The 23,328-nt window shown below is 36.4% G+C and overlaps 1 protein-coding gene across 4 annotated transcripts in view; it reads right to left on the bottom strand.

Annotated features, from left to right (window-relative positions):
* The window catches only part of TFEC (transcription factor EC), a 223,564-nt gene that overhangs the window by 87,419 nt on the left and 112,817 nt on the right, over positions 1 to 23,328 (bottom strand). Inside the window, exon 1 of one of the 4 annotated variants that reach the window (XM_061165318.1) lies at positions 12,436 to 12,588. The exons of the other annotated variants lie outside the window; for them this stretch is intronic. The gene's annotated coding sequence lies outside the window, so the exon portion shown is untranslated. Of the gene's footprint in view, positions 1 to 12,435; positions 12,589 to 23,328 lie in introns of those variants that run through there. 4 annotated transcript variants of the gene reach the window in all.

The following is a 23,328-nucleotide window of genomic DNA, read 5'->3' as shown; positions in this document are numbered from 1 at the left end:
TTCTTATTGATTTATACATGTGGTAAAGGAGAAGGAAGATTCACCTTGATGCTTCCCCTATAATGCTTCCATCTGAAATGAGAAACTGTGGAGAAGATGACACTTATCAAAATAAAGAATAAAAGTGGAGGCAAACAATTAGAAGGAAAGATGGTAACTTTAGTGTTGGACATAATGAAATCAGAGTGACTGTAAAGTATCCAAGAGGGAGACCTAGTCCACAGCTAGATGTGTGCATTTATAGAAATAGACTTGGTGGCCATCTCAGAACAAATCACTGAGTCAGGGGTTTACTTAAAATCACACCAAACAAAGAATTACAATTAAAAAGACAGAAGCAAAGTAAAGGACCCTGAGGAACATGAAATGGGCAGGAAAGATTAGAGAAATCTCAAGAAGGTATAATGAAAATTAGGGTAGAATGATAGAACAAGGCCAAAGTAGGATAGAATTTCAAGGAAAATAAGTGGTTAACAGAGTCAAATGTCACAGGGATGAGCAAACAGAAAGAGCAGGAGACATTGCTAGTGTATCAGGATGATTTCCCTCAAGAGAATGATCTCAGGGTCTTAGTGCGAGTAGAAATCAGCCAGCTGGGACAGGAGGGGCACTGCAATTGTAAATGAGGAGACCCTGGGGCTCAGCTGTCTTCTCCTCTCTCCACACTCTCCCCACTGAGGGTCTCTTCTGTTCCCCCGCTTTACATAACACCAATATGCTAATGACACCCAAATTTACATTTTTTTCCCAGAACTGTCTGTGAAGATAGAAACTGGGAAGCAGTGACTTGAGAAGTGAATCGGAGGTGACAAAAGACTCAGCACTAGGAGGCTTTTCCTCCTTCTCATGTACATAGATGATATAGTCTATTCCCTCAATTATAAGTGTCATTTACATACTGACAAAACATAAACCCCAATGTTTCTCTTTCTGGGAGGCCAAGCTTTATGTATATTAGATAAAAAAGATACCTCACAAATATCTCGAAATTTAAAATTTGCATGACCAACCACTCATGATAATCCTCCCCAAAGCCTGTTTCTCTTCATTCATCTCCAAATCAGTTAGTGGCATCATTACTCATTCAATTCCTCAACTCAAAAACTGGGCAGTCTTCCTTTTATCTTCACTTTCTTTATCCCTCATATACAATCCACCCTATCCATTCTAGCTCACAAATGGATCTCAGTAGAGTCATTTTTGTCTCTGCAACAAGAGCTCTAGAACAAGCCACCATCCTCCCTTATTATAAAGCCTTCATTGCTTATCTACCAGTTCCCTCCTTTGCTCTTTTCAATCATTGTTCATACAGTCTTCAGAATAGACTTTCAAAAATCATAAAATGGATTAGCCTCTCTCTTTCTTAAAATCTTTTAGTTGCTTCCAATTCATCTGTAATACAGTTCAATTTCTGTATCACAACCTACGGATAGGTTGTTCCACATCTACTTATTCAACTTCATCTTTCATTTGATCCCTTATGATTCTGAACCTTATTTGACCCATTTTATTGATGAGCTATAAAACAGCACATAGAGTTAAAAATCAATCAAAGTCTGCTCATCTCTATGCTGGTGTTCTCTTGAAAGTGAAACATTATGTTAATAATCATAATGATAATAATGGCATACATTACTGATAAGTACAGAAAGTTAGCTTTGTGTCAGGCACAGAGCATGGAGTGCCATCCACCATATCTCATATAATCCTCCCAGCAAGCATCGAGGTGCGCAGTCTTGCCCTTACACTTTCATGAGAAAGTGGAAATAAAGGATAAGTTGAGGAGGTCTAAAGCAAAGCCGAGTTCAAAGCCTCACTGGTCTCCCTACTGAGTCTTTGTTCCTCAACAGAATTGATTATTAAAATGAAGGTGTTTTCCTTTCAAATTAACAAATATTTTTAAAATGATAATACCTGGGGGCTGAGGGGGGAACAATGCAATAGGCATCCATGTGAGTTGCTGCTAGGGAAGTAAATTTGTACATATGCATAGCTTAAGGAGACAATCGTAGATGTGTAAAAGGTTTGAAGCATCAAGATGCTCAATGAAACATTATTAACAATGATTCTATAATGTAGAGAATATATATAATTTAAATATACACCCCAGTGGACTCTCTATAAGCATTTTTCAAACTGTGAGATTTAATTTACTTATCTCTTTTACTCAGATCAAAGGGTTTCACTACTAAAACCACTTAGTCATAGAATGATTAGAAAACATAAACTTTGAAAGCAAAATTAAAGCAAGCTTCCTTTCCTTTAATCAATCACAAAATTTAAAAAATAGAATGCTACATCAAGTGACTCTAACACAAGAAAATATGACTGTTAAGCAAACTATTTTGAGAAGAGTATCATTATTTTAGTCATTACTGACACTCTGGCTAAGCACTGATAGATAAAAAAGGGGCTTGCTCTTAAAAAGCAGCTCAAATAATGTTAACCAGATTCTCCTGCCTCTCATCAAAGGATTGTTTGGTGTTTTGTTTTGTTTTTTTCTGTCTCTCATAAACTCTTCTTAGAAGGGCTACTATTAGTGGTAAGGTCAACTTTGCCTTACCACAAGTCACTAATGACTGAATTGGTAACTTGATACCTGAGAAGTCTTTTGCTGTCATACATCTATCACCAACTCTTCAGAGGAGTAAGAGAATATGATGCCTTACTAGGACTTGGCCAAGTTAGGGTAGAGTTTCAAACTTATTGAATTCTATATCGCATAGGGGAAATGTGATTGTTTTGTAGCCTATAAATATATTGCCAGGCTGTGCAAGCGGCAAGACATCTCACTCTAGAAAGTCAAATGCTGCAATGTGTCACTTTCAAACTTCTCTCACTGGTCCCAGGAAAATATGTACAGATTTCAAATAAAGTTATTTAAAGTAGATTCTGGTATACAGACACCCACATACTCCAAAGTTAAATTTTCCAGTTAGACTGTCTCCAGTCAATCTGACCACTTCAAAATGACAGGCAAGACAGTCAAATAAGCAGTCATAGTGGGCCAAAAATCTGTCAAAATGGTTTGCTTAACTGGTGATTACTTTTTGACTGACTTGAGCAGTCAAGTTAATCAAAACAGTCAAACCAGCTTTCTCCTGTGAACACAGTCTTAACTCTTCCTGTGTTAGTAGGTGTGCCCTGTTTATATATTTGAAGAGTTTTATTAAGCTACATTGTTTAAGAGAAACAAGTCAAAAAAAGTTGTGAGTAACCAGTTTGCCAATTAGGGCTCCCCTCAGAGTTGGACCCCAATATCAACACTGAGGAAGCAGGCTCATGGGGCCTGCTGAGGGCTCCAGAGGGTGGCAAGGGCAGGGGCAGGCAAGGGAAAAGCACCATGGTAGCAGGAAGAAGCCATATGCCCAGCTCTTGACATTTCTTGGTTAGAGGACTGAGATGTCTTCTGACAGGGGAATGGGCTGGTTGCACCTTTGAAATTAAATAAAAACACTTAGAAAGAATCCAAGGCAAGGTTTGGTGACATAGATATCACTATTGACAACAGTTTTTGATTCTTGGCCTGGGTTCGATCCCTGGGTGGGGAAGATCCCCTGGAGAAGGAAATGGCAACCCACTCCAGTATTCTTGCCTGGAGAATCCCATGGACGGAGGAGCCTGGTGGGCTACAGTCCACCGGGTTGCACAGAGTCAGACACAACTGAGTGACTTCACTTTCACTTTCTGATTCTTGGTGTAAGTAGTCATTTCTGTCGGACGAAAGATAGGCTTTAAGAATCTCCTAAAGAATCTGCCTACAATGCAGGAGACTCGGATTCATTCCCTGGGTTGGGAAGATCTCCTGGAGAAGGGAATGGCAACCCTCTCCAGTATTCTTGCCTGGAGAATTCCATGGACAGAGGATCCTGGAGAGCTATAGTCCATGGGGTTGCAAAGGGTCGGACATGACTGAGTGGCTAACACACACACAGACAAGAATCTCTTTAATTTAAAAATGAGGGTGAGGGTTATTTACTTTTTCATCTTGCACAAATGACAACCTTGAACTGCAATCTGATGTCTCCAAAGCAGTGTTAGAGGAGCTGTTAGGATTAGAAGTTTTGGAATCAGTCTGCCTAATTTCAAAACTGAGCTGATAAGCTGTATGCCTTAGAGGATCTACTCTTATCTGAACACTGGGCACAGTGTGTGAGTTGTGCTTAGTCACTCAGTTGTATCCGACTCTTTGTGACCCCATGGACTGTAGCCCGCCAGGCTCCTCTGCCCACAGGGATTCTCCAGGCAAGAATACTGGAGTGGGTTGCCATTTCCTTTTCCAAGGGATCTTCCCAACCCAGGGGTCGAACCCAGGTCTCCTGCATTGCAGGCAGATTCTTTACTGTCTGAGCCACCAGGGAAGCTCAATTAATTTCCAGAATCATTCTGATTACTAAATGACTTAATGTGAGTAAGGCACTTTCAGTGGGGGAAGGTAAGGAGAATTTGTTGTAGAGAAGCATCTGATCAGAAGATGGTCCAGCTCAAGTTCACCATAACTGTGAAAGCATCTTATTCAATTAAAGGATTTTTATAAAGTACTAGACTTCTTTAGTACTTTAATGGGCTTCCCAGATAGCTCAGCTGGTAAAGAATCTATCTGCAGTCCAGGAGATCCTGGTTCGAATCCTGGGTCAGGAAGATCCCCTGGAGAAGCGATAGGCTACCCACTTTAGTATTCTTGGGCTTCCCTGGTGGCTCAGCTGGAAAGAATCCATCTGCAACATGAGAGACCTGGGTTCAATCCCTTGGTTGGGAAGATCCCCTGGAGGAGGACATGGCAACCTACTCCAGTATTCTTACCTGGAAAATTCCCATGGATAGAGGAGCCTGGAGAGCTATAGTCCATGAGGTCGCAGAGAGTCAGACACGACTGAGTGACTAAGTACACAACAGACTTCTTCTATACTAGGGCTTTACTTTTTTTAGTCATTTCCCAATTAATAGTTTTATCATTTAAAATCTTTATAGTTTCTAAAAACAATGTTAATAAGTATGTGGCTAAAGTCTCTAGGTCCCCATTCTATGTGGGCATTGAGCTTGGCGATTTACCTTTACTTTCTCACTTAATAATCCTGAAACCCAATGGGGTATATCAGGTTTACACATGAAGAAATTGCATTTCAGTCAAATTACATGACCTGTCTGAGATCACATGGCTAGTTATGACAAAGCTGGTTTTCAAACCTAGTCATTTTGCTTTAAAACCTATGCTCATTCTAATAGATCATGTTTCTAAGAACCGATAATATAATAAATATCTCATTAGTAATTATATATTTATGGTTCTTCTGGAAAAGAAGAGTAACTGATATTGTGGGTTTGGGACTTCCTAGAGAGAAACATTTGTCTCTTGGACCTCTGAGGTAAACTAGAAATCAAACCAGTCAATCCTGAAGGAAGTCAACCCTGAATGGTCATTGGAAGTACTGATGCTGAAGCTGAAGCTCCAGTACTTTGGCCACCTGATGTGAAGAGCTGACTCATTGGAAAAGACACTGATCTTGAGTAAGGTTGAAGGCAAAAGGAGAAGAGGGCAGCAGAGGATGAGATGGTTAGATGGCATCACTGACTCAGTGGACATGAATTTGAGCAAACTCGGAAATGGTGGAGGACAGGGAAGCCTGGCATGCTACAGTCCATGAAGTTGCAAAGAGTCGGACATGGTTTAGCGACTGAGCAACAACAACAGAGGAATCAGGATGACTGAACACTGACCTGGCATGTCCAGATCCCATGTTCCTCCCACTTTCTACACTGCCACTTTGAGTTCCAAAAATTAAAAAAAAAAAAATTTTAATGTCTAGAAGACAAAACACAGATTCCAAAAGAGTTAAAACTAGAAAGTATTTTAAAAATTGGTTAACTAAGAAAATAGGAGGTAGAAGATCTCATTAATTGAAGATGGCTCAAGAATCAATTAATAGCCTGAAAACTAAGCAAGTCTATGACATCAAAACGATTTCATGGCATATTCTTGGGTAATTTTTCGGTCATTGATAGAAGTAGTAACCTCAGAGAATAATGTACAAAATGTCTAAACTCTGAAGGAGCATGAATGAATGATATGTCTGGGGAAAGCCCAGCCTTTCAGCTAAAACTCAACATACAGATTGTAATCCAACATACAGGATTAACATCTCAGGAGACTTGTCCTAGGTCAGTTCATCTCTCTGTGATGCCTTATTCTCTAGATGGAAATAAAAACAGTGAACTCTCTTAAATGTGCCCTATGGTCTGATTAAAGATTGAAAAGGTCTCTAAAAATCCACAGCACTCCCAGGGAAAAATGCTAAATATCATTATAGTTATTACACCAAATGCCATAATTTGGTCTCCTCAGATTCCCTTTTTATGCAGATTCCATCAAACTCTGACTTTTGACTTTTTGCCTCTCTGACCAAATCTCCAATGACAAAGCAAAGGGAAATGTTGAGGCAATTAGTGGGAAATGGAAGCAATTAATTCCCTTTTTTAGTGGAAACCTGGCCTCTGCGAACCAGTTTAACCAAAAATAATCAATGACCTTTCTCTGACCAAACTGAAGCATATCTACTTGATATTTGTCACTGGTTATCCATCTACTGCTTCAACATTAATGAGTCTCTTCACTTTGCCCCTTTCTTTTATGAAATAGAACCATCTATCCTGGTCCCTTGTTACCTCTACAACTGGTATTTTTGCAAATTTAATGCAGTCAAAGACCTCATTATCCATGTTTAAGTCTAGAAACCACTTTTAAAATAGCTGTGATTTCTGATTTCCCCCAGTCCTCGTGCTTTGAACTGTTTCCCCTTCTCTGCTATAAACATCAGATCATGTTCAAAATGAGTAAAGTAGAACAACAAAGATAAAGTTTAAATTTAAAAGTTCCCCAGAAAACTCTATAGAATTTACCTAGGGAAGATCCCCTGGAGAAGGGAATGGCTACCCACTCCAGTATTCTTGCCTAGAGAATCCCATGGACAAAGGAGCCTGGTGGACTACAGTGCATGGGGTTACAAAGAGTCAAACATGACTGAGCAACTAATACACACAAAGCCCATACAGAGTTAGATTCAGGTCGCTGCCCCATCACTAAACCACTGGTTAGGAAAGTTACCTATCCTTCAGAAGCCTCACTTTTCTCAGCAATGGAGAGAGTGGGACTTGCCTTAAGACCATGTAAGGCTTAAATAAGGTGATAAAGTCTTTAGTATATGATGAGAGCTCAGTGGATGATAACTCTAGGGAAGGGAAGAGATATTTCACGTACAATATCTGATTTTGATATTCACTAAAATTCTTACAATGACTGAACTCAAGCAGAAGTATTATAGTTAATATTCCACTGTCTTTCTTTTATCCCTCAGAAGAGGTCTTAATATTTGAACTTATGCACTTATTTTATAAATTCTTTCTTTCTTCTAGCATATTATGGGATATTTTACTTGTTATGTTGTCATTGTTGCTGTTTGTTTTGTCTTTGGACAAATAAATCTTAAGTAACTGGTTAGAGGTTGTGTTATATATTTCACTGGGTATGTTCAGTGTGGCTGAATCTAAATAAATTTAGATACTACTTAGTGAAGTGTCTCCTTCTGAAACAAATAGAAATGAGAGTGAACTGGCAATATATTTTTGGAAATTACGGAAACGTAGACATGACCTACGACGAAAAGGCAAATTATGCAAAGAGTTGCTTTTTCTCTACTTTGTTTTGTTCTGAGAGCTCTGTCCTAAGGCAGAGTCCTCCAAGGCTGTTTACATAGGAGAGGATATATGAGACAGTAGCCCCTGGTTATGTTTTGTGCTCTATAAATCTGTCATAAATGTGAGATTAGGGATCCCATAGGGAGAAGCAGACAAGTCCTCCCTTTGGGTTGTGACCTAGATTTCCAATCTTAGAGCTGTCATGACCAATCTAAGCTTGATATCCCTGGAATAAATTCAGAACTACTCCTCAAGCACAGGAGATTTAAACTTTAACACCACCAGACCCCTCTTCCTTCACACTCAAGCTCAGCCTCAGCCCTTCATTCACTCTCCAGGCTACATGTTAATTTAATTTGAAACATTCAGCAAACACTCCCCCCTCCCAAACACACAGACTTATTCACAGTCACATGGCAAGTTAGTAGCAAGCTAAAAATGCTGAACTTCTGACTTCCTATTTTACAGTGTGTTCTATCAGCTCTAAACCAAGCAACCACAAAGAAATCACTGAATCATTTGCAAATATTTGCTTGGCCCACTGTTTAGGAGCTAATTAATGTTCAGTTTAAGTGGTTACTTCTACAGTGGAAAAGGACAGTTCATCACCTTTGATTTTCTTCCGAAGTAAGTTCTATCACATTTTTAGCAAAATGTCTTCTGTTCTTGTCAGAGGTACAAACAACCACTTTACAAAGTATTACCTGTATACTTGTCCTTGCTGGCTTAAAATACAGGAGGACTCTATAAACAAAATCTAAAACTTATGACTTTGGTCTTTCATCCCACCAATCCATGTTCCAAATGGCCAGAGATAATCTTGCTAAAACACAATAGGATCAAGTTACCCTTGGTAAAATCATATAACCCTTAAAAGCATAGCTCTTATGATCTGCCCCAACCTTAATTCTCCAGCTCTTCTTTATGTTATTCCCCACAATGATTCCAAGCTCTAATCAAAGACCCCTGAATATGCCATGCTTTTCACATCTCTGCTCTGATGGAAAGAGCAAACCATCCATCATGTGAAAAGTACCTTACATAGGTGGAGGACAATCAGAAGCTGTAGAGGAGGACAAGTGATTGACAAAGTGGAGAGAAACGTTTGAGAGAATGACTAGAGGATCAGATGTTTCTTAGCCTAAGACTAACTAAGGAGAAGGAGAAAAGTTTATCAGACCTTAAAATCTAATGGTAAAAATTCTACTGTCAAAACTTCTGTTGCAGACCTCAGTAGTTCAGTTCAAATCTATTTGAATTTGCACAAGATCAAAGGTAGCAGAGAACGTCAAAATCCTAGCTGTTGAGGAATTCCCTGCAAGCACTAGCTGAGCACATTACCTGTCTATAGACAGATTTTCAAGACAAATAGGTAGTGGTCTAGATTTTTGGAGAGTATGAAAACATGTTTGATAGAACCAGTTTTCATCAGTGGAGGTAAAAAGAGATACAGTCAAATGCCTGATTGAACAGATAACCCTGGCTCAAATTCTTATTTGGAAATAAATCTAAGGAAGCTAAATATCTTTCAGAAATTAATTGTTCATGTATGTATGAACTCCTGTATTAGAAACATGTTTGCAAAAGAAAGAATAAAGAAAGGGAGGAACAAACAGAAGGATTCTGTCACCCAGTGGAAGAAGCTAGAAAGTGAATCACAATCTGTTCCAGTACATTGGCTAAGGAGTGTTTCAAGAAAGAAGAAATGATTTGGAAATACTCTTCCATAGTAACTCTTGGGAATGAAGTAAGGAGACATGGGAATTTGTATTAAAACTCAACCTCTTTCCCAGGCTCATTCCCTTCAATTGCCTTTTTTAGTTCTATTTTTGAAACCCGCGTGTTCTTTCAAACTTAAGTGATAAAAAGAAAAACAGCATCCTAATAGGCTTTAAGATCATTAGGCTCAACCTCCTGCTGTATCCTAAGAACAATAACAAAATTAGAACCTAGGACTTACTTTTCTTAACCAGTCTGTTCTTAAAACTGGTCATCTAAAGGAATTCTACAATCTGTCTTACTATCTCACTTTTCAATAACACAGATCCCTCAATTTTTCTAATGTTTACCAGATGTGCCAAGTTGCTTCGTCTTGTATGACTCTTTGTGACCCTATAGACTGTAGCCTGCCAGGCTCCTCTGTCCATGGGATTTTCCAGGCAAGAATACTGGAGCAGATTGCCATATCCTCCTTCAGGGGATCTTCCTGACCCAGGGATCGAACCCACATCTCTTATGTATCCCGCATTGGCTGGCATGTTCTTTACCACTAGCGCCACCTACAATACACTCTCATACCATTCTTATTTGCTGATAAGCAATGGGACAAGATTTCCATGCCCCAATAGATACAATTTAATGGAACTGCAAAATTATCTATCATCAGCTAAGTTCTCACAAGCAAAATAATGTTTGCCAATATTGGTATATCTCCAAACACCTACACACTGATTTACAGATTCCTTAACAAGCTGGTAATTCATAACTACATGAAATTTAGAATATTTTTGTACATTATTAATATTCATTTTTCTACAAAACTACTGTTAAAGTCTCCCCTCACAGGTTATGTTTTCAAAAACACTTGTGATTCTTACACTTCCTCGTACATCCTCAGCTATCTATGCTTCACTTGACTCTTCTTCCTGATCTTGGTAAATAAAATCAATAAAACCTGAGAAACTATTTTGCATTATTCATTTGCACTATTCATTTGTTTTGTTTTTGCCAAATAGTATAAATCTTACAATCTGCTATTTGTAAACATCACTTCTCTGGATCTGCTATCACTCCATTGCCTAATCTAACATTTTTTACTATGAAGAATTAATCAAACTTGCCTCTGCAAAGAATCTGGCATGTTAAGTGAATTTCATTTTGTACATTTATTTTTAGAAAAATAAAATTGAATTTTATTTATACATGATTAATAAAGAATCAATGATTATATTTCCACATGTATGTTTACTACTTTATCAGTATCCATAGTTATTCTTTAGAATCATATTTCATTAGTTTATTTGAAACTATTGTATAAGAATATTTTTTCTTTCAGTTTCTCCTTTTCTTATTTCTCCTTTCTAACTATTCAAACCACTGTTTTCAAAATTATTTCCACTTTCTTTTTTTTTTTCCATTTGTTTTTTAAGTTGGAGGCTAATTACTTTACAATATTGTAGTGGTTTTTGCCATACATTGACATGAATCAGCCATGGATTTACATGTGTTCCCCATTCTGAACCCCCCTCCCACCCCATTCCATCCCTCTGGGTCATCCCAGTGCACCAATTATTTCCACTTTCAAAATTACTACAATTTCTGAAAAATGTCATTAATGCTAGTATAGTCTCCTCTGGAATATTCCATGGACTGAGGAGAAATTTCCATCAGATTTAAATATATCATATTATTTTGGTTATCTAAAACATAATAATAAATCCTGTGTCACAGTCTTTAAAATTAAGGTGATTTTGAAGGAACTTTTTTCAGTTTGTTTCATTTTTGACATCAGCTGCAACTTCCAGTTCAACAAAATTACGCATACATTGAACTATTCTACTCCTTTGTAATGAAATAGAAATTCTTTTAAGAAAAGTAATGGTAATCAAACCAAAGACATATACAACATGAAAATTATCTCTATTCCATTTGTTTTATAGCTAAAAAAAGTTTTTATTCTCAAACTGGAGATTACAATGTTTGGCCTATTTAAGGTAGCTTCTACCAAAAGAGTGAAAGATTGAGTATTAATTCAAAAGTTACTTGAAAGTGTAAAGCTAGACTCAGATTCATCTAAAATAGAAGTGAAGCAGAATTGTCTGAATAATCTTGATAATGAACTCCATATTCTGTTTCACTTTGTTTTGTTGACACAGCCTGAAAAGGGAAGAACTGTGAAGGTTATTTAAATGAATTTCTAATAAGTTACTAAAAAGTTATCCAAAATGAATTAAAGATTATCTCAGGTTTATTTTCTTCTCAAAATGTCTATTCCCAATTAAACATTTTAAGATGTTACTAAAAGCATGGGTTATAATTCATATAAACAAATATATACAAAATATATGTGTATTTATGTGCATATATATACAAATATATATATAATCTTCCAGTCCCTACTACAACTCTGCTAATTATTACAATTAAAAACTATGACTAATAAAGTAATTTAAAACTATTATAATAAAAAGTTATTGCTTTGGGATATTTGACATCTATACAAATTTTTCAGATTTAAATTTTCATAAAAAACAGAATAACTTTTAATGCTTGAAAAATAACATATGCTAAAGTACTATCTGATATTATTTCTGCTCTGAAGAGTACTCATATTTTCTTACCTTTAAAAGTCAATAAAATATATATTGCTAAAATGTAAACAGAAATTAACATTTACTCATAAAATAACATATCAGATGCAATAAAATGTCAAATCATGTTCCAATTTAGTAAATACTCTAGAATATTAAACTGAAAGAAGAAATTGCTTTGGTTATGAAATAAAACAGTGATTTCTACATCTTGATTAAAATAAGGCATTAATAGATAGAGTTTTAGATATATTTTACCCAAATTACAGAAAATCACAGCTCAACTACTATAATATCCTGATACCCAGTGATCATGCAAGATAAAACTATAATTATCAGTAAGCCACACATATCAAAGTAAAGCAGGTATTGATTAGACTCCTCTTTCACAGTTTAAAGTACAGAAAATTAACCTGTCAGTTTGGTTACCTACCAGCAATGACTGGATTCTATCAGTGTTATCACCTTTACAAACAGCAACAAACTATAATCACTCTTCCCATAACATAAGCACCATGCCAAAAGAGACAACCAAAGTAAACGACCTAATCATGAATAATGAATAGTTTGGGCTGGTTGGAATCCACTTAGTTGAGGAAAGAGAAAAGAGAAGTGGCTCATTAGGGCATTTCCTGAACCTTGGTTGGAATTTCAGTTAAGGAAGAAGAAATGACACAGCAGTTTCACATCGGGGACTTCCTTTCTTTATCTGAAATATGCTACCAACTTGAGAAACAGCACTCCAACAAAAGTACTCCACAGTAATGTGGTCAGAATAAAAGCTCTCATTGATCCCACTGCCCCATAATCAACATTTCTTCCCAGAATATGCACAAACAGAAAATGGTTGTTATCAAAGTAGACTGAGATCCCATATTTATTGCAAAATATTAAGTCTCACATTTAAAATTTCTTCAACAAACTGACCTGCACTGATTTCCAGTTTTTAAGAATTACAGGTTTTAAGAATTGCAGTTTTTAAGAACTGCAGTTTTGTTGAGAGTATTAATAGATTTTGAGTTTCTGCTTTAGGCCATCAAATTTCCCATATTTCATATAATCACATTTTCCTTATATATGATTTTGCCCTCAAATTCTAGGATAATTTTAATCTTGTACAGGAATATTTTATCTCCCTGTGTGGGTGGAAGATATTTAATTCAGCTACAAGATTTCTAATTTATTATTATTATTATTATTAATATCCCAATGTGATCTATATTTTTAAGGGACATGAGTACCGGTTACTCACTCACTGCCTTTTATAAATGAAACATCTAAAGAAGTCTCATTTCCTTTATCAGTTAGCTACATGAAAGTAAAATTCTAAAGGTACATCTTTGTTCCTACACTACAATTTGTGCTATGAAATTTTGCATTTATTTTATAATGGTTACATCACTACATATAGTATAATTACTGAAGTTTCATGCAAAGAATACATTCAAATTCCTCCTACCTTTGTGTTTTATAAAAATCATGCAATTATATTGACATTTAGGTTTATCAAGCAGTGAAGATTATATGACAATGTCTCAATATCATGTCTTCCATGAAGAATTGCAAATCTATTGAGTAAAAATTTTAAAAGTTCTCTCATCATCAATAATTTTTGAGCTGTTTTACAATTTCTGATGATGTTCTGATACATTTAAATCTCTTAAGGTTATGGGAAGGAGTAAATACTTATTTCAGAGTAAAACTGATTAAAATTAATTTTGGAAATTAAGAAACACTTTTAAGAAAGAGAAACACTGAGATTTTTTTATATTAGAAACTACTTTAGATTGAAATATAGTTTAAAACACGTTTGTGGGATTCATAAGTTTTGAAGCTCTATTACTATAAGGGCATACATTTTGGTTTTGGAAAAGTCAGAAATGTATGGATACACATACCTGAAGCAAAAGGTACCAATGTGTTAATGGTACTTATATGTTAATGGTGTTCCAGTGGAGCACTTAAGATATTTTAAAAATTGTTTACCTATAGATTCTACACTTTATATAGTAAATATATTTGTTACTTATATTAAAATATAATTTTAATTTTAAAAATAATTTGTGCACCAAAATGTTTAGGAATAGTATGCTACTATGTATATGATACTGTGATAGAATAAGAAATAAATATTTGGACCTCATTCATGGTTCCTGGGTCACAGTTCCTAACAGGGGTGAGAGAAGCACCTTTTGTCAATCATAAAAGCCCCTCTCAACCATACATGAGTTTATGTTGAAGAGATGATTTCATAGTCCCCAAAACAGCTTCTGGATGAGGACTGGTTTTCAGTGGGACCAACTACACGATTGTGCTTAGTTGCTCTGTCATGTCCAACTTTTTGTGATCCCATGGACTGTAGCCAGATGCCTCTGTCAGTGGGGATTCTCCAGAATACTGGAGTGGGTTGCCATGCCCTCCTCCAGGGGATCTTCCTGACCCAAGGATTGAACCCAGGGCTCCTGCATTGCTGGTGGGTTCTTTGCCCTCTGAGCCACTGGGGGAGCCCAGACACATGATTGGTCTTTCTACGTCACAGATTTGATCGGTGTACTCTCTTCATTGGTGACCGTCAGAAACTTCCTGCTGCCTAAACGATTCCCATTCCTCTGGAACAGCATATAAAAGTCCTCAGGGCCAAATCTAAATCTGGATTTCAAGCTTCATCATAAACTTCCTTCCTTCCTTCTACTTGAAAATAAAAGTGAAAGTCATTCTGTTGGACTCTTTGCAACCCCAAGGACTATACAGTCCATGGAATTCTCCAGGCCAGAATACTGGGTTGGGTAGCCTTTCCCTTCTCCAGGGGGTCTTCCCAACCCAGGGATCCAACCTAGGTCTCCTGCATTGCAGGCAGATTTTTTTACCAGCCGAACCACAAGAGAAACCCAAGAATAGTGTAGTGGGTAGCCTATCCCTTCTCCGGAGGCTCTTCCCAACCCAGGAATGGAACCAGGGTCTCCTGCATTGCAGGCAGATTCTTTACCAGCTGAGCTACCATGGAAGCCCTACTACTAAGAATTCTATAAATTCCTTCTACTTAGAATGTCCTAATGCAAGGTTCTCCTTTTTCTTCAAAGTCTAGATTGTATCTGACCTCCTGTCTATAGGCTGTCTTTGAAACATAAGAGTTAAATGCTTTTGAGTGGGTGAAAAGATGGAACTTTACTCATCTAAGTATAGTAAGTATTAAAGTCAGTATATTTTAATTCCAAATAAATTTATAAATTCAATATAATATCCATCAAAATTCTAGTTATATTCTATTGGTATTTCTATTATTATTTACTAAAAAAAATGAAAAACAGTCAAAATATTTTGAAAATAAAAAATAATGTAAAGAAGGACTTGACCAATGAGATACTGAACATACTGTAAAACTACACTAATTAAAACAGATTGCTGCTAATATACAGTAGATAGAAAACTCAAACCTAAATGTTTAGATATTTAGTATATATTGAAGATTGTATTTCACATCAGTAGGAAACATATTTCTCAATAAATATTTTAAGGGTAAACAGTTAACAATGTGTTGAAAGAGAGAGAAGTAGACAGAGACCCATACTTCTACTAAACCAAAATTTTGATTTCAAAATCTTAAAGATACAAATATAAACTTTTAAAAATCACCCTCCAAAATGTGACTATTTTGTAACCCATAAAGTATAGAAAAATATCAAGAAAGTCTAACATATTTGAGCACATACAGATTAAAACCTCTCTTAAAAAAGATATATTTTTTAATGACCAACAAAAAAAAAAACCTGGGGAAATGATTTTTTTCCATAGTTTTTAATCATATAATATGTAGGTAATTGTTACACTGCATTATCAACATTTGATTGTTTATCTTCTAACCTGAAAATATATTGCTGAATTGGGGATTAGTAATTCTTAGTTTCATGACACTGAAAATTATGTAAAATGCTTAGAGTTATTCCAGGCAGGGAGAAAAGGACCTGGGATATTTAGACCCCCTAAACCCATTAGTCACTGGTTGTAGGCTGCCTCCATGGGAACATTAAATCCCAAGTATACCCTGCCCAAGTTACACCTTAGCAAAGTGGAATCTGTCATGCTGAGGGCAGCCTTCTGACAAACTTCCCTTGCAGATGGTTGGAAGACTGAGATGATAAGTAGTATATGAAAATATAGACAGAACATGGACAGCATAAGCTCTAAGTACTTAGAATTAGTCCTGTCACACAGTAGACAGTATATGTTAGGTACTAAGAATACTGTGTTCTTCACAATAGCTTCTCCATCAAAATCGGTACTTTATATATTTATTTATTACTCACTAATAAGCTTCTACTGACTGTCTACCTGGAGAAGGAAATGGCAACCCACTCTAGTATTCTTGCCTGGAGAATCCGGTGGACAGAGGAGCCTGTTGGGCTGCCGTCCATGGGGTCGCACAGAGTTGGACACGACTGAAGCGGCTTAGCATGCATGCATGCATTGGAGAAGGAAATGGCAACCCACTCCAGTGTTCTTGCCTGGAGAATCCCAGGGACAGGGGAGCCTGGTGGGCTGCCATCTATGGGGTTGCACAGAGTCGGACACGACTGAAGCGACTTAGCAGCAGCAGCAGAGGCAGACCGTCTACCATATAACAGGCAGTATGCTACAGACAAACTGCTGCGACCTTTATCCTCAAGGAGACTAAAAATCAAATAGAATTTGGAAGATAGATTTTATTTAAATTATTTAAATTAGTTAAATTTATTTAATTATTTAAATTAGTTAAAGGCAGAAAAACAGCAATATATGAAATAGCAGACAAAAATGATGTAAAGAATAAATGGATTGTTTTCTTATATCTGATTTTGTGAGGGAACAGGATATCGAAATGAGAAATGCCACGAAAGTAGAGAATGCTTGGTTTCTAAAATCAAACATATTTGGGGGCACTAAGGTAACAATAAGTAACAGGTAGTATCTAAAATAAATAATATTTAAGTTAAAAACATATCAATAGATCATAGAGGGAAAAACATGCTGTTTGCCAAATGGCAGCTAATGTACTTTTTGGAAATGGACGCAGAAAATAATTCTACAAGTAAGCAGAAAGCAGACAAGAAGTTAGCATACTAGCTCTTCTGGAAAAGGAAAAAGAACAATGCATTCATTGTAACTTCAGCTTGCTTTCATAGAAGTCTCAAAGATAAAAGATTATTGGTAAAAACTATTTTCAAAGCCAACCGATTTTATTCATATACACCATTATGCCCACAAGTGTCTTTTTTCTTACCAACAAGTACCCTAGTTTAAGACAATTAATAATTTTGGAAAAACATCCAGTCTGATAAACCCTGAAGAAATCTGACTTCTCCTTTAAAAAGCTAAATTCAAAGAAAAGATATAACTCTCCTAAGAAGTTTGGAGAAAAATTTCAGAATCAATATTACCATAGAAAAAAAACAAACAAAATCAGATAAGAATATGTAAAGCTGGAATTTATGTATCACTCATGATTAGAAAATTTCCTTTTATAGAAACTAATATCATCATTAAGTCACTTGCCAAATAATTCATATTGATTATTTGAAAGTCAGATTTCATTACCAGTTTGGAGAAGTGCATAAATTAGAAAGTGAATGGTTCCTGGTTTTATGTGATAACTCCAAACTTTGCCTTTATAGCACTTTAAGATAAACACTAAATATCAAATCTGATCTTAAATTCCAATATCATTTAAGAATTACAGAGTACCTAACATATAGGAGTTTATCCCACTAAAATATAACACTGAAATGTATCTAGATTTCTATTGCTTCACTAGCAAGTGTAGTATATGTAAATTTTTAATATATCTTTTAAAACTGCATTTAAGTTTTATGCGATGAAAGTTATGATGTCCTTAACAAGAAACACACCAGGCACAAGGGTTGTGGAACATTGTAAAATCCGTATAAATATACAACTGTAGTAGTAGTGCTTTTTCAGTTATAAAATGCTCTTCATCTACTTCAGTGAACTTCAGAAACATTAACTCATCATTCCACAGTGTCAGCAGAAGTGCATGATTAACATTGCTCCATGAGAAATGGAGAATCAAACGCCTTTCACAAGTTTTTCTGTCCTCAACAAATCAGTTTTGAAGAACAAGGAGTCTCTAGAAACTTTTAAGGCAGTAATATAATATAATTCTTCTATGATGGCAAGGGCTTTAAGGTTTCTCTAGAGCTTATATTTAATCTTGGCATACACTAGAGCATTAAACAAGATCCAGTTCTTCTAAAAATTATGAAGTAGGCAAAATTTGTCTTGAACATGCAATCTCTATGTCTTTTCTCCTTTTTGCCAGATAGGTGCCATGATCCCTTATCATCTCCTACTTTGGAACCATCTAAAACTATTTTAGGAAACTCTCTTCTTATTTCATTATGCACTTTATCCACCAAGGTGTAAATGACTAATAAGACTTAAAATATTCTCTTTCTCCAAAGATTTGCATTTGGAAGGTAATAAATCCTTAAGGTAAAGAGAAAAGATACATTCAAAATTGGGAAGGGAAGAATATATATAAAATTCCAGAAATCAAAAATATTCCATGGAGGCTACCATCTAATCTATACTCAGACAAGACAATGTATTTATTATCCATGAAATAAGTAAAAGTATAAAGCTTCTTCCTTTGTAACTTTAGGGAGTTTCAAATGAGATGGTATTTCCCATGATTGACACTACAGCTCCCTAGAGACAAGAGAAAGGACAATTATTTTACAGTCTGCAAAAACTGTACAGTTGCTCTCTGTTAGACAAGGGAGGAAAGATATGCTGTGGTAACAAATAACTTCAGAATGTTAAAAACAAAACATTACATTATACTCTCTGTGGATTGAGGCTGGAGTGGGTATGGCAACCCACTCCGGTAATCTTGCCTGGAGAATCCCATGGACAGAGGAGCCTGATGGGCTACAGTCCATGGGGTCGCAAAGACTAGGGCACGACTAAAGCGACTTAGCACGCACGTGTATTGAGGGAAGAGGAGGGTTGAAGAAGGAGGGCTCTGTTACACATAGTTACTTAGGAACCCAGGATAATGGAAGGGGCTTCCCTGGTAGCTCAGTTGGTGAAGAGTCCACCTGCTATGCAGGAGACTGCGGTTCGATTCCTGGGTGAGGAAGATCCACTGGAGAAGAGATAGGCTACCCACTCCAGTATGCTTGTGCTTCCCTTGTGGCTCAGCTGGTAAAGAATCCACCTGCAATGTGGGAGACCTGGGTTCAATCCCTGGATAATAGGGGTAAAAGAATAATGGAGGTTCCATCTCCATATATGCTTTCAAAACCACTGAGGCAGGCAAACAGTATGCATTGAACCATATGCATGCTCTTAAAGCTTCTGCAGGACGTGATACCCATCACTTCTGTTTATCATTCATTGACCAAAGCTGTCAATGATCATGTTTACTTCAAAGGAAATTAACTTGCAATCCTTCCATATATTGAGAGAACTGGAATATTTGTCATTAGGACCAGTGACTATAAAACTCTTCTAGTAGGCTAACTTATCAACATTTTTTCCCCAGGGAATCACTCTTTAGTAAAATTTAGTCCTTCTATATATCAACTAAAAACTAAATCCAGTCCTTCAAACAAAAGCTATGAGCTATATTCTGAAACTCATTATAAATACAAATAAGAAAAGAGAGTAGTTACAGGAATAAGGAATAAAGAGGAAGTGGATTGACAGAAAGATGGAGATGATAATTTTGATGATCATGATTTGGAGAGATAAAAACTAAAATAAAATTCTCTATATGAATATATGTGTGTTTATCAGTATTATTATTATATTTTTTAAGATCTATGTCAAAAACACCTTCCAGAATTTACCCTCAAGGAGAGAACTGCCATCTTTCAAAGGAGTGTAAAAATATGAGACACTGCAACTTCATATTTTGCTATAAGAAAACATAGAGTTTTCCTGAGGAAACTATAATACTTATAACAACATTATAAATTAAAAAAAAAATAGAATCTGGAAACATAATAAGATCAGAAATAAAGAATACATATAGAAATGTTTTTCTTATTTTCATTTGGAGGGTTTTTTAAATTCCTTTAGAGATTTGAAAAAATACCCATGCATACCAAAAAAAAAAAATCATCAAAGCATACTTCTTATTTTAATTTATAATTTTTGGTTGGCATTTTTAACAATGATAAAACTACACCCTGACAAAGAAAAAGAAATAGAAGTGGGAAAGGGGAAGTAAGATTGTCTTGTTCCTCAAGCAAGACAGGAATACACAATAATCTACAAAATCTAGAAGTGACCTAGGCAAAGAGAACAGATTGAAGCCAGGCATAAATGTTCTCTTGGGGATAACTCATACTCATGGGGACAAGGAGTGCCAGTGGTATTTAAATTCACTTTGATCAGTAGGTGCATCATGATGTGGGAATAAGATGAAAGAAAATGAGACTCACAGGACTTCCATAAAGGTGTCAATAAATGCCAAGAAAATGATGACACTGGCAGGAATAGGCTTTTTGAATGGGTATTAAGTTGAATGACATTTTAGGAATTAGCCATATAATTTGTTTTTAAAGCTTTTTAAAAAATGTATACAAAAAAAAAAAATGTATACAGATGGTCCCGAACTTACAATGGTTAAACTTATGATTTTTCGACTTTACCATGATGCAAAAGCAATACAAATTCAGTAGAAACTGTGCTTCAAATTTGGAGATCAGGTCTTTGCCAGGGCTAGCTATGTGTGGTAAGCTGCTCTCTCCAAATGCTTGCCTCATCAGTTAGTCAGAGAATTCAGTCAGCCACATGATCACAAGGATAAACACTGATACACTTAAAACCATTCTGTTTTTCACTTTTAGTTCAGCATTCAATAGATAACATGAGATATCTGACACTTTATTATAAAATAGGCTTTGAGTTAGGTGATCTTGCCCAAAAGTAGATTAATGTAATTGTTCTGAGCATGTTTAAGGTAGGCTAGGCTAGGCTATGACGTCCAGTAAGTTAGGTTATTAAATGAATTTTTGATTTATGATACTTTCAACATACAATGGGTTTATTGGGACAGAACCCCATCATAACTTGAAAAAGACATGCACATTTGAAGAATGAGAGAGGGGATTAATATTCTCTATTGACAAGATTTTTTCATCTCATTTGGGCTCAGAAGAGAAACAGCAAACTAAATTTACAAGTTCAGCATTGGAAATATCCTTTCCCTCAAATTTTACAGAGCACATAAAATAGAAATTATAAATAGAAAGACCTGATATTTTAATACTATTTTTGTTTTACAATTGCATTTTAAGTACTTCAATTTTATTTATTTTCTCTTCCCAGATTATGTTTGAATTGCACAGTATTGTGATGGTCAGCTTTGAGTTCCTGACACTGAACGTGGCAAGCACAAATGTGCAGTCATACATTCCTGACACAGAGCCACTGACATCATGGCCAATGAAAACCATCCTACACTTTCCATACCACATTCCCATCCCCTCCCTTTGCCATTTGGGACATATCTAAATTAACTCAGATTTGCCAGAATCCATGCATGGCTTCTGCATTGTAGGAATTGTGATTTTTATGCTTGCCAGGTGGCTCAGTGGTAAAGAATACACCTGCCAATGCAGGAACCACAGGAGGCATGGGTTTGATCCCTGGGTTGGGAAGATCTCCTGGAGGAGGAAATGGCAATCCACTCCAATATTCTTGTTGGGATAATCCCATGGACAGAGGAGTCTGCTGGGCTAAGTCCATGGGCTTGCAAAGAGTCGGACATGACTGAGCATGTGATTTTTATGCCAAATGTTAAAGAATTAATATTGCACTGTTCACTTTTTACTTTGTCAGAGTTCAAATGTTAGGATAAATTAAATATACCGCCATGGCTTAGGAAATTTAAAATGGAATATAATTTTTTAAGTAGAGGTTTCCCTCAAGGGAATGTTAATACTTAATTTCCCAGGATCCTTGAGTATCTCTCTTCTGTTGTAACACTGAAATGAGAAGGATCTGTTAAATATAATGAAATGTTTGCCAAAACATAAATAACTGGGTGTATCTAGACTAGCATATAAACATACTAATTACACTGGGTGTAAGCTATATGAGCTGCCTTCTCTTTCAATATAACATTTGTATTTATTATATTTCCCATATGGTAATACTTCTGGTAATTTTGCTATCAACTAATGAGGAAAAAATAGAAAATTATATATATATATATATATATATATATATATATATACACATACATACATATGGTTTTTCCAGTAGTCATGTATGGATGTGAGAGTTGGACCATAAAGAAAGTTGGGTGCTGAAGAACCGATGCTTTCAAACTGTGGTGCTGGAGAAGACTCTCAAGAGTCTTGGACAGCAAGGAGATCAAACCAGTCAATTCTAAAGGAAATCAACCCCGAATATTCATTGGAAGGACTGATGCTAAAGCTGAAACTCCAGTACTTTGGCCACCTGATGTGAAGAGCTGACTCATTGGAAAAATCCTGATGCTGGGAAAGATTTAGGGCAGGAGGAGAAAGTGGAAACAGAGAATGAGATGGTTGTATGACATCATCGACTCAAAGGACATGAGTTTGAGCAAACTCTGGAAAATAGTGAAGGACAGGGAAGCCTGGTGTGCTGCAGTCCATGGGTTTGCAAAGAGTCAGACATGACTGAGTGACTGAACAACAAATCCAACTGAAATGCTACAGAAGGTTGGCCAAGTAATACAACATATAAACACAACTTTATTCAGATATTCATTCTAGATTCAAGTAATTTGGGTCACATGTGTTACGTGCTAGGTTCTTCCACTTGAATATGGAATGCAGTGATTTAAAAAATTTTTAAAAGGTCACATACTTCAGAAATTATAAAGTTAGAAGATTGGGAAATTCACCCCCTTGAAAATCTCCTACATCAAATAAGAGAAAAAGATAGCTGATAAGTGGCAGTGACCACGCTTATATCAATATTTCTGAAAATCTATGACAAATAATAGTATGCTGAGAAGTGGTTTTTTTTTCCTCCTGTGTATGCTGCTTCTGCTGCTAAGTCGCGTCAGTCGTGTCTGACTCTGGGCAACCCCATAGACGTCAGCCCACCAGGCTCCGCCATCCCTGGGATTCTCCAGGCAAGAATACTGAAGGGGGTTCCCATTTCCTTCTCCAATGCATGCATGCATGCTAAGTTGCTTCAGTTGTGTCTGACTCTGTGCGACCCCATGGACAGCAGCCCTCCAGGCTCCTGTGTCCAAGGGATTCTCTAGGCAACAATAGTGGAGTGGGTTGCCATTTCCTTCTCCATCTCCTGTGTATGGATCTTG

This window comes from Dama dama, chromosome 18 (genome assembly GCF_033118175.1).
Source record: "Dama dama isolate Ldn47 chromosome 18, ASM3311817v1, whole genome shotgun sequence".
NCBI classification, from domain to species: Eukaryota; Metazoa; Chordata; class Mammalia; order Artiodactyla; family Cervidae; genus Dama; species Dama dama.
Note: the sequence above shows the minus strand (reverse complement) of the source record. Positions and strands in the feature narration are given on the sequence as shown.